The 11,648-nt window shown below is 34.7% G+C and overlaps 1 long non-coding RNA gene across 1 annotated transcript; it reads left to right on the top strand.

Moving 5' to 3' along the window:
• The first annotated feature begins 3,740 nt into the window (after positions 1-3,740).
• On the top strand, positions 3,741-9,536 carry LOC107789912 (uncharacterized). The gene is made up of 2 exons (XR_001648939.2): positions 3,741-4,123; positions 8,732-9,536. It is a non-coding gene; the product is annotated as an uncharacterized LOC107789912 (long non-coding RNA).
• Positions 9,537-11,648: the final 2,112 nt, after the last annotated feature.

The following is an 11,648-nucleotide window of genomic DNA, read 5'->3' as shown; positions in this document are numbered from 1 at the left end:
TTATCCATAACCGGGTACCGAAGTGATAAGCTTCTTCAGGAAGCTTATTTCCAATAGAGTACTAAATAGATAAACATATTTATGGTGGAGTCCCATATGGATAAGCTTCTTCAGGAAGATTATTTACAACGGAGCACTAAATGAACATCCATAATATAATATATTTATAACACTCCTGTCAAATTTAATTATCAAATCATCCCTTAAAAGAGTTGAGATTTGAGAATACAATTGTCATTCCTTTTTGTATAACCGATGGAGCAGTATTTGTATCCTTATTTAGTACAGTCTTCACAACTTTTTGTACAATGCATATAGCTGAGTCCGCCCCCCAACTCCCACTTATATATATTAGTAAAGTAATATAATAATATGTTTATCTCTATCAAGATATGTTTTCATTCTCCTATATGCTTCTAGACTAAGTTATGCCTGGTATTAATGTAGGATATATAGCTCAATATTCTATCTTTTTAATAGCATCAGTATCCTCCTAAAAAGAACTTGGCAATGGCTTGATTAGTAGTAGTAATTAATATCAGTCAGATCCACATACTTTTTTTTGTGGATAAAATTATTTTGTTTATGGTAACTTAAGTTAATCACTAGTAGTACTGTTTATTCATTAATAATCCTTCAGTGGAGAGAAATACTGGATAAAATTGCAAATACAAGTGAGTTTCTTTCTCTTTGTTTTGTCTGTTTTGCATAATGGAAGAGTTATTAATTAATTCTTTCCGTTGGGCCACCGTATTTTGCTGATTTGCTTTCTCATAGCTTCTATTTTAGGTAGTTTATTTTGTAATTTTTATATATAAAAGTTCTGATATGTTCCATATTCTTATTTAAAAAGCGCCTTTTATTTTGTCCTAGACCTCGTGGCAGTGGGTTGTCAAATAGCTAGTCCATTACTATTAAACAAACTTGTGTTGTTATATGTGTACGTTTATAGCTAAATCTTGTAATCTCTTCAGATTGTTAACATTCAATTATGGGAGAACGACATAAAGCTAAGTGGGACGAATATGCGTATATTAATTTCATTGAATTGTGTGAGCAAGAAGTTAGAAAAGGAAATAGGCCAAACATTTACTTGACTAAAGATGGATGGAAGAATATGGTAAATGAGTTCAATAATAAGACGTGACTAGAATATACTAGAAAATAAATGAAAAATCATTGGGATCACATGAAAGTAGAGTGGACTTTTTTTAAGCAGTTGATAAGAGGTGATACAGGTTTAGGATGGGATCCCGCAAGAAAAACAATTATTGCAGACGATGATTGGTGGGAGCAAAAAATTAAGGTACATTATTCGCCCTTTTCTATTAATTATTTCATAACTCTATTAATTATTAGTTTCATTTGTTTGCTTAGAGTACTTTTAAATTCTTTTTTACAGGAGAATTCTAAATACAAAAAAAGACCGTTCACTAATATGGTTTCGTTACGATGCTTTATTTACTGATATCATTGACACCGGAGAGAGAGCACGTGCATCAAATCAAGAACAAGAGTCGGAAGTTGGGTTAGATCAAGATGACGATGGAACAAATGATGTTTATGATAACGACATAGAACAATGGAATGATGAAAGAAGCGACGAAAGTCATGACTTGCAGAATATGGATTCAATTACGTTTCCTGAGCCATCGCTTAGAAAGCGAAAGTCAATAGATGGCAGTGGCAGTAGTAGTCAAGTGAAAAAGCGTAGGACAAAAACTAATTCATTATCGTTAAAAGAGGAGATATGCTCCCTAGTTGATTTCATATCTGACAACAACACATCTAAATCTTCAGAGCCCACCATTGAGAAGTGCATGGACATTTTAGAAAATATTCCTGGTATTCTTGGAGGGAGTGATATTTTTAATTATGCTGTGAACTTGTGGACACAGAAAGAGATGCGACGTGCATTTTTGAAACAGGGTGGTCTATTTTGCGAGATATGTCTTTTTATCATATTGACACTCAAAGAGATATCGTATTGGCTACACTGGCGATTCACAATTACATTAGAAAGAAATGTAAGGTGGACAATGCATTCCAAGAAGCTGAGAATGAGAGATATGTGCCACGTGTTGATCCTGATGTTAGAAGATCCACAAGAGTCAACGTTGCAAACAAAGAAAATATAGAAAATCAGGAGATAATAATATTTTGATGGCACTTCGTGATCTGACTGCTCAAGATATTTATGATAGTAGAATGGTTTATTCTTATTTATTACAAACAATACATATTAAGTGCTTGTTTCTTCTCTACAAACACTGTGTGCATTATTTAAGGTTTTCTTCTTAACTTTTGTTAATTTATACTCCATCCCTTCTAATTTATGACTGTATACTTATCATAACATAAATTATATTTATAAAAAAGATATTATCATATCATTTTTATAATTAAAATAACATAATAAAATAGGTAGAATTTATGTAGAATCTAAAATTTTGAAAAAATAACGTTTTTAGTAGTATAAATTGTTATAAGGTCATTTAAGTCATTTTAACATAAAAAGAGCTTATCAACACTTTTAATCAATTAGTTTCAGCTGCTTATTATTAATTTCATCACTTTTATCCAAATACGTACCTACTTATTTTTTAAATCAGCTTTAGCACTTAAAAGTACTTTTCAACACCTAATGCTTATCAGCTACTCTAAATCAGCTAAGCCAAACGAGCTCTTAGTTAATTCGTAGTCTATTTGGTTTCAGTTATTTGTATTAAAATGTACTAAAAAGGGTCAAAAGATTGAAACAAATGCCATAATGATGAATCAAAGTGCAAATGTAGAAGAAATTATAGGGCTTAATCTTCGACAACAAAGAGGAGAGAAATTACAAAAGCTCAAGATTAATAATATCCCTTTAAAGAAAGTATCTATTTATTAATTGTTACTAAAAGATAAATAATTTTCAAACCAATTTACACAGTCAAAAGTTCCCTTCACCCTGATATTGGATTAAATATAATTATGAAATTCGATTGCTATTTTGTGATAATTAATCCACCTACGACAAAAAAGATGCTTGAGTATTAATGATATTTTATATATCTAGTACGTAGAATACTTGAATTTCACTTTTCTGATATTTCATGTGCATTTTGATAGTTAAATCATAGACTTAGCGGTGTTCATAAAAATCCAAAAAATCGAACCAAACCGAAAACCAAATCAAACTGACTAAAAAACTGATACTTTTTGGTTTGGTTTTGGTTTTGAAATTTAAAAACCTATCAAATATGGTTTGGTTTTGGTTTTAATAAAAAAAAACCGAACCAAACCGAATATAGGAGTTGCTATTTTAAATTTAGAATTACACCTATATATATGTATAGTTTTATACAAAGTTTCAAAAATTTTATAGTAAACATTAATCGTTTGCACTTTTAGTACAATTATTTACCTTTACATTCTAGTTTGATTGGTAGTTTTCTTTTGTTAAGTGTAAGAATCTATTTCATGTTAAAAATAATATATTTTTAATTGAGTCCTTAAATTATTCATCTGATTTAGTTATCATCAATATATCTTGGTAAATAATAGATTTCTCAAAGGGCAATTGATTTGATAGTGTTACGTTAAAAATGTGATCGCCGAAATATGTGTTTGGTAGTCTATGTCTTATATTTAAGAAAAAACTGACAAATAACCGAAAAAATTGAAAAACTGTCATAAACCGAGTCAGAGAAATAGTTTGATTTGGTTCTAATATTTAAAAAAATTGGTTTGGGAAAATCTATTCAAACCAAACTATGAGCACCCCTCGTTCATAGTCATATTTCTATGGTTCAGACATTGGAGTGAGTTTTGATACCTAAAACCAAACGAGGGGGTTGGCGGCTAAAAAGAAAAAAGGAAGAAGGAAAATGGAAAACAGAATCGCCCAACAATTGGGCAATGGGCCTCATGCCATTAACGAAGAAAAATGAGAAAAAGCCAAAAAAAGTTGAAATCGCGGGGATTTGTTGAATTACAGCCGCCCATCCCTTCAAATTACAGCAGTCTAAGAAGCAAATGATACAGTTTAAGGTGTTTACACGGGGTAGACTGTTGATAACTGATGTCGTTGTTCCTCAGTTGTAATTTCCTCAATCAGCAGAAACCGAACCAACCAATGGTAAATTCTATTTTATCTCATTAATTTAATGTTTATGGATGAATTTATGAAACAATATGGATACGTGATTGTTGTGATTACTGATTGCCACTAAACGAAATAAGGGAACAATTATAAAATGGGAGTTCGTGTGATTGTAACCTCAATTTATGGAGCCGAGAGCTGACATGCTCCAGCTAGAAATTCCTTTTAAGTTTTAACTGACTCTAACAAATTAGAAATCAAACAGACTCTATGGATCAAGTGTAAATGGATAAAATTCCTGACTAATTTTACGATCAATTTCTCTATTTGTTCAGCTTTGTTGCAAGAGCTTAAGTTATGTGCACTGACAATGTAAACATATCTTACACTAATTTATGTTTGTGTAGAGAGCTATCTGCGGTTGCCTATTAAGTGACCTCATTGTGTAAATATTTTTTACTCTGTCAGTGCATAGTGCTTATATACTTGTTGGCTGTTGCAGTGGAGAACACTTGAATAACACATTGCTGAAAAAGTTTAAGCAGCCATTTCCTTCTGTGAGCCCACCTAGTACCCCTTGATTCTCCCTTATCATCCCCAGAATGACACTTGGTTACGTCACAAGTCTAACATAACCGGGAATAGAGGTCAATCAATCCATTTCTAACTTGAGGTTAACCTTTTGCATTCTGAAATTGAAAATGAAAGATTCACCTTGCATATCTCAACAAGTTCGGTTGTAGCTGATGGTATAAGTCATGTGCAGTATCAGGTCTGTTTAGATTTGGGTCTAGGGCTGTGTGAGTTCTAAAGCTTTACGTCTTCTCCCAAGTTGATGTATAGTTTGCATTATTTTCAAGTGGGTCAGCTTGTTGTACAAGTGCGTATTGTTTTTTAGAAAGCTGTTATTGACACATATATACTGAATTTTTGACCATAAGGTCCTGTGAATGTGATCATTGCCCGTAGTAACTTGCATGGCTATATTGCCAAGAATAACCCTGAATTTGAGCTGCTTTAGACAAATTATGCCCACCTCTTAGTGGTTCGAACAATTTGGAGGGTCACGGGGGAATTTGACACCCATGGACACCATTTAGTGTCACGCTCTCTTGAATTGCCTCTGCATCAACCTCCCCAATATTTTCTGCTATCCCCTCCTTCATTAGCATTGAGGGGTTTTGGCTTGCATCGATAAAGTACTTCTAACTTCTATTCTCTTGGTCGATTCTATTTTAGGTTACGGAAAGTTGAAAAGGTTTGTAGGTGGAAGACTCGATAGTATGGAAGTATGGCTGAGGAAGCGTTGTGTTAGGTGCTTGGTGTTCAGATTTGTTATAGGAGGGTAACTGGACTATGGAGTAGAAGTTTGCTAATCCCATTGATAGATTCTTGTGCTACTTTGCTCCTTCTTACGATCTGTTAGAATTGTTGGGTTAGATATCCTTATCTTTTTGATAGGTACTATTGAGTTAAATATCCTAGGCATTAGTGTCTAATTGAAATAGGAATTGGATTCACATGAATGAAGGGCTTTTTAATGAGCGTGTAAGACCTCAGTTCTTCAAACTTCTATAGATAAGCTTCCACGTCATTGGCCTACTGAGCTCACTGAATTTGTCAATCTCTACCGGAGATCTAGTGTTTCCAGACCTTCTATAAACATCACAAATGATGTCTTCGTACAAATTACCCACCATGATCTATCATAGAACTGTCAAACTATCAGTGGATCCCCCTTTTATATCTATCCGGATATAGCTTATCTTCATAGTATTAGGTACTTGATGAATCTCAAAGTATTTTATTGCCTATTCCACGGGGTTGAGAATTTTGTCTCTAGGGGTTTATAGCTGAGAACTTCTTTACCAGTAGTATTATGAAGTTGCAGAGTAGGTGTGACAGTGCTAACTATTTCTGTGTTATTAGGAGGTGGTTAGCCCTGATGGGAGTTCGGAACTGCTGCATTCTGGACATTCAAGGATTGAGGTAATGGTACCATTCCACGTGATGGTTCACAGGATAGAAGATTGGAGAGGTTGGGTTGTTTGAATTACCGCATTTCATTAATGGAAGATTGGAGTGGTGGGGTGGAGAATAAGTTAATGAAAAAATCCCCCTCTTGATGCTAAAGAATCTTTTGGTGTTAGGCATAGGTGCATTTTACTTTTGTTTTGCATCATTTTTTAAATCACGCATACCGCTTCACAATGACTACCCCACCTCAGTCTCATAATTATGACATTCTTATATCTGTTACGGCTTTATTTTGTTCCTTAAACAATTGTGCCCTTGGCCCCGCCTCATAGGATAGAAGTAGACTTTTGCTTCTTCATCCTCACTTTCTCATTTATCTATATTATTGATATACATTCTTAGATCTTTTTAGCATGCATGAGGTATGTGTCTTCATGTTCTTTGGTCTTTCTTCTCTTTCAAATATCTTTTAAAGAGAATATGCTACACTTTCCCTTTGAGTATATTTGATATACTGTAACTTGATTATATATCAAACATCCAACCAAATTTTATTCTTTCAAATATCTTAACATTTAGTATGTCACCTCACTCGGAGCTTGTTCCTAAAGCAACAAAGATATATATTTTTTCTTTCTTCCTTTCATATACATGATATGAAATTAAGGTTTGAAATGGCTCTAGTCAATATTTGTTAATACATGAGGCGCATCACACTTTCGTTGTAATCGCTATTACGATTCATATTAACAAGCCATTAAATAGATGTGCTTTTCTTGTTTCTGTTAGATATTCGTTGAAGGAGTACATTGTTCTCTCCTTGTTTGGTTTTGGACAATTCTCATCTCCTGAGCTAGCTTTTGAGATTGAGTTAGGCCCAAGGTCCATTTTCTTTACATGGTATTAGAGCCAAACTCATCTTTGTTGTTGTGTTTCTCAATGTTGGACCCCCATGTTATGTTATCCACAATGTTCAGGCATTAGGAGGCTACTTCAGCATTTGGGAATGTCACCCTTCTTTGATATTCTAGATCGTGCGATAGAGCTTGATTATAAGACTGTCCCCCTTTTTAAACTCATGCGTTGTTCTAATTTTCAGTACATAGCACCTAAGAAGAAGGCAAGGAGTGGCCGGGGCAGTGTCCGAATTTTCCACATTGGTTGAGAGAAAGGACTTTTGTCTCCTTTTCATGAGTTAGCTTTTGGGGTTAAGATAGGCCTAAACTCCATTATTTGAAGATTCAATTCATTCTTGAGCGAATCACATTCCATGAAACAATGCCATATGGGTAGTTGGTTACCATATTGGCTTCTGCCTCCAAATGAAACTATGGCTATGTTATAACATAATGAATGAGAGAAATTCCACCTTCAAAAAATTTGGCTTTTTTATCTTTAGTCACACATGGTATCTAATGTGCTGATTTTATCGGCTTTGGTCCTGTAATTATTTGTGGGTCATGCTGTCTTTTGGAACCAAGTTTGTTTGGAGCTCTTTTCAGACCAAATAGCTGCTTTTCTAAAGCTGAAGCTGATGAATAGAGTAAGTTTCCCATGATAGTAGTAGGATCAGAATTAGAAGTAGAACTGGGTGCTAGAATTAGGAGCAAATATTAGGTTTAGGATTTAGACCAGTGTTACTACAAGGACTTAGATTAGAATAAGGACTACGGCTATGGTTTGGGTTAAATTGGGATCCTAATTCTTTACTTGCTCCTAGATTAGGTTTAGGATTTAGACCACAAGGACTTGAATTAGGAGTTAGATCAGAAGTAGGACTAGGTCTAAGGTGGTGGATAAAATTGGAATCCTACTTCTCTGCTTACTCCTAGTACTAGTTCAAATCCTCATACCACTCTAACCTAATCCTTGTTTTAGTTTCTTGTTCTAGTCCAATCTTTTATATACTAATCCAAATTTAGCTCCTAATGAAAATGTTTTTAAGTAACGACATCTATAACCTCTTACTTGATGAAGGTGTACAATGTCCATTTGGTCAACAACATGGAACATGGAGGTACCTAAGAGGTACTTTTTTACATGGTATGCAATGTCGGGAGCAATTTTAACAACTCAACGACCTTACTTGAGTTCAAAGCCAATTTTAACAACTCAAGAAGAAGGAGATGCATAGTGGTCAATTGGTGTTCACGTGTAAAAATCATGATGAACGCGTGGATCACCTATTGTAAGTTTGCAACGAAACTATGAGCCATGATGTTCTTCATTTTCAACATCCATTGGTTCTTTCTCGAGAAAAAAGCACCGGTGAGTTGGAGATTGGATAAGCTAAATGTGATAGGAGAAAGTTATGGAGAACCGCTCCATGCAATAAATTTCTAGAAATACAGAGAGAGAGGAGTATGATAACGTTTGAGGAAACTGGACGTTCATTGTTAAATTACAATCCTATGTTTTTCCTAGTGTTCTTTTGGTCTAAACAGGAAGTTCCTTACTGTATAGACGATTAGCTTGGTTCTTGGGGAGCTTATGCATCCTTCTATTCAATGTTTTTATAATAAGCCTAACACCATCTTGGTGTATATTAATTAAGTTCTTTGAGTTTTCTGATTATCATCAAAAGACAAATCACTTTATGTCTCTTAACTATAAATAGAGCAGTTATCTCTTTCCCGAAAAGAAAAAAAATGACAGAGGCTTCCACAGGCCATAGAAAGAAGAAGCGCACTAGGAGAAGAAGAAAACAAGAAATGGAGGCTTAGCAGCAGAACGTGATTCTCTATTTTCCCCAAAAGAGAAAAGAAAAGAAATATGAGGGGAAAAAAAAATGCAGGCAGTCTAATGTTTGCCAAAAGAAAAAAATAAAGAAAGGAATTAGAAGAAAGAAGAATTCTGTGAAGATCTCTCTTTCCTGCACTTCTTCAGACTGAGATCGTTGATGATCTTCTCAAGTTGTTTGTTCTCTATTGTCTTCTCAGTTCTCATTGAGTATGTCTCTTTTGCTCCTTCAGAAGATTTCCTTTTTCTTTCCTGGATCCTAATACCCCTCCCCCTCCAACCCCCCTTTTTTGGCTTGAAAGATGCGCATGCTAAAGGCCTTGTGCCTTAACCCAGGTGTGCGCTTGTTAATCGCTTTTATGCAGCACCTCAACTGAAGTCTGGTGAGGCGCCAATTCTGCTCTGTCGGTTGCCTCAGCACCTGAAGCTTGGCTTTGGTTTTGTTGGAGGCATGTTGAAAATGTTCATAAGTGTTAAGTTCTAATTTAGCGACGTCCTATATTGAACGAATTGTATTTTGTTTGAGACCTATAAATATGTTTATTCATCAAATTATCTTGTCATCAATACACGTCTTTTCTTATTCTTCACAAATAGTTTAGATATACATGTTGTGCTACTGGAACTTGTTTTCATGACCATATTCCATAGGGGTTTAGTAGTATAGGTGCAATGTTTTATTGAATAGGCTTCGTAAGTTTCTATTTTGTTCATTCGGACATGTTCCCCTGTAGCTGTAGTGTCTTTGCTTTTGTTTCTGCATTGACAACTTGTGTTTGCTGATGAAAAAATGAAACCTAACATAATTGTCTTGTCTGGGATGATATGTTTGGCTTAAATCATTTAGTATAGCTATCAGATCGGATGCTTGTTGTATCGAAGGAGGTTTAATCTAATCCGTTTTGGGAAAAAATTTACTCTGTACAAAGGCCACTGAACACTGGTAAATTTCGAAATGCTGGCAAAGGGGTTGGGCTTATATCGTGCATTCGAATACATTGGAACCTTTGGCTTTTTCATTCTCAATTTTAATGTCCCCAGCCGCCTCCCCCCCCCCCCCCTCAAAAAGGAAAAATAAAGAAAAGAAAACACAGATGTCCAAATTTTGTGTCATGTTTAGCTCAACAGTCTGCTACTGCATCTTCCTGCTTGAAGTATGGAATAAGTAAAGTTTAGTAGTCCTTTGGTCATTATCTTTGGTATATTTAGCCAATTTTTGAATGCCTTCATGATTTTGTTGAATCCAGTGATTTGGGAATTGTTTCATAGGCTATCATTCAAATACGCTAACACGGGATTTTGGAGAAGTTGATTGATTTTGTGTCTGTTTCTGATTATTGAGTTTTGAGATGTTACCTACTGCTGTCTTTGTAGATTTCTTCTAGTGAGAGGAATAAATGAATGGTGAAATTTGTAAGTGTTTGGATTTATTTGCCTGTGTCTTTACCTTTAAGGACGTTAGACATCTAGGAATTTAGAGACAGATTGGTACTTAAATCGAGGTCTAGGAGTTCAACAGAAAGTATGCATTTGCATACCCAAAGTCTATAAATAGTTCAATTTGCTAAATTGTTTATGTGTTTAGAAAAACAATTTGTAGAATCTTGTAAAGTCTTACCAAAGTTTTAATCATTAATAGCAACAAGATATAAGTTTTAAAGAAAGAAGGTGGAAAGTAAGTTTTGGGAGACTAGCTGCTATCCTAAAGATTAAGACAATTTTTTCTGAGAAGTTTGTGAAGATTAATACAATAATTATTAAAAATGACATCACTTGGAATTGAAAATTTTCATTTTGAGTTGAGTCAAAGCAGTCGTTTTGGTTTTAGCTTATCAAAAGCAAAAAGACAGACATCAAAACCATGTAGTTTGAGCCTAAAAGAATTTGCTTAGGTGGAAACTAAAATGACAGTCTTGCCTTCAAGTTATTAAGAATATACAGTGTGTTTTCTACGCAAACCATAAAGAATATTAGGCGTTTATGGTAGCCTTGAGGTCGCTTGTCTGAAATCTTGGGTCCGTCTTTGATAGCAATATTGTTTATTATTCCCTATAAGGTCATGGTTTCTGATATTCTTTTCCATTTTTTGCTTCAGTTATCAAATGAAACAGGCATATCTCTGGTTTGTTAGATGCCACGTCCTAGATTTTGTTCCCTACTCAACATTATCATATCTAAATATGGGCTATCCAGATGTACACATGTGCATTCCACATGTCTTCTCATATAAAACATAGACACATCAGAGACTTAGTTTGCTTTCTTGCAACATTTTATATCTGTTTTTTAAGCTGTGTAAGGTAGGTGGTTCAAAGAGATCATTTTTTCCCCTTCCTATAATTGAATTTTTGTTCAGGATTGTGAGTGTTGGCAGTCATGTGGGTGAGGCATGCAATGATGTCAAACATTATTGTAGATGGTATCCCCAAAAAGCTGATGTTAATGTGAGACGGACCAATAAGAGAACGACAAACATCTGTAGCCTCTCTACTGAAAGGGACCCTCAAAAGTTTTTCCTTTAAGATTTGTATCGAATTCTATGTCACCATTGGTTTCTTTGGGGACCCTTTTGCATTGGTGTTGACACGTTTTATTGAGAAGTTGTCCATTGACTTAATCTTCTTCTGCAACTTTTTGAAGAGATATTGGTTGTTGGTTCAATTGTTTCGGCTGAAAATGCAAAATTCCAAGCTATGCTGTCTTTTCCTTTAGCATTTTGGAGTTCTTGGAAGCTTCTTAATTAAAAAGGTGAAATAGGTTCTTGTGGGCCATTTTAAAATCTGTGTTATGTGGGTGTTAGAGAATTCTGATTTAGAGCATATCAATATCTTGTACTACGTGATTG

The sequence above is a fragment of the Nicotiana tabacum genome, chromosome 10, assembly GCF_000715075.1.
Source record: "Nicotiana tabacum cultivar K326 chromosome 10, ASM71507v2, whole genome shotgun sequence".
Taxonomy (NCBI): Eukaryota; Viridiplantae; Streptophyta; class Magnoliopsida; order Solanales; family Solanaceae; genus Nicotiana; species Nicotiana tabacum.
The sequence above is the reverse complement of the archived record's forward strand: the minus strand, read 5'-3'. Positions and strand labels throughout refer to the sequence as shown.